The sequence below is a fragment of the Lycium barbarum genome, chromosome 11, assembly GCF_019175385.1.
Source record: "Lycium barbarum isolate Lr01 chromosome 11, ASM1917538v2, whole genome shotgun sequence".
In the NCBI taxonomy this organism is placed as follows: Eukaryota; Viridiplantae; Streptophyta; class Magnoliopsida; order Solanales; family Solanaceae; genus Lycium; species Lycium barbarum.
This window is the reverse complement of record NC_083347.1, coordinates 116,736,736-116,737,611: the sequence shown is the minus strand read 5'-3', so window position 1 is coordinate 116,737,611 and position 876 is coordinate 116,736,736. Positions and strand designations below refer to the sequence as shown.

The 876-nt window shown below is 28.5% G+C and overlaps 1 non-coding gene across 1 annotated transcript; it reads right to left on the bottom strand.

Annotated features, from left to right (window-relative positions):
• Positions 1 to 250: 250 nt before the first annotated feature.
• On the bottom strand, positions 251 to 332 carry TRNAS-AGA (transfer RNA serine (anticodon AGA)). The gene has a single exon. It is a non-coding gene; the product is annotated as a tRNA-Ser (tRNA).
• Between the last annotated feature and the right edge of the window lie 544 nt (positions 333 to 876).

Here is an 876-nt window from a genome sequence, read left to right as displayed (position 1 = left end):
GTTATTAGAATTGAAGTTGTAAGAACGTTAAAAAACAAACGAGCAAAAAAGCATGAATTTTTCTTGAAACTTTTATTAAGTGAGAAAGATACAAATCTAGTCTCAGTTAAGATCTGTGGTCAGCACATGCAAGAACAAATAGAAGGAAAAAAGTGTTTAGTAGTAACAATAACGTGAAGTGATTTTTTTTTATTTTTAAAAAGTCGTTTCGTTTTCTTCGTTGAATTTATTAAACAAAAATAAATATAAACGTGGACGGCAGGATTCGAACCTGCGCGGGCAAAACCCACATGATTTCTAGTCATGCCCGATAACCACTCCGGCACGTCCACCTTTGTTTCTTTCATTGTTAATCCATGAATATGTCCTTCTACTAGATAGTTTTTATTTATTTTAATTGAATATGTACTTCTTGTTTATATTGAATAATGTATTACTCCCTTCATCCCTTAAAGATTGTTATAGTTACTATTTGGGTAGTCAAATAATAATTTCTTGATCATAATTTTGTTCAAATACTTTCTAAATATTTTGAATTGTTGACTATTGAGACTTATACTATTTTTTATGTAGTTTTTAATTATGTAATTTTTATTTATAAAAAAATTAAGGATTTCTAAATCTAAATTTAGACTGAATATTAGTTAGTTTGACCCTCGTAATCCGAATCATAACATTTTTTTTTGGGATGGAGCAAGTACTGGCTTACAATTACTTGCATGTGGTGCCGTAGAGACAGGTATATGCGTTGGTTCTGATAACGAAGTCAGAATTTTCACTAAAAATAATTATAATATTAAATAAAACAAGCTAAGAAAATTCAATATATAGGGTGTTTTTCGTATGAAGGAAAATGTTTTCCATGAAAAATATTTT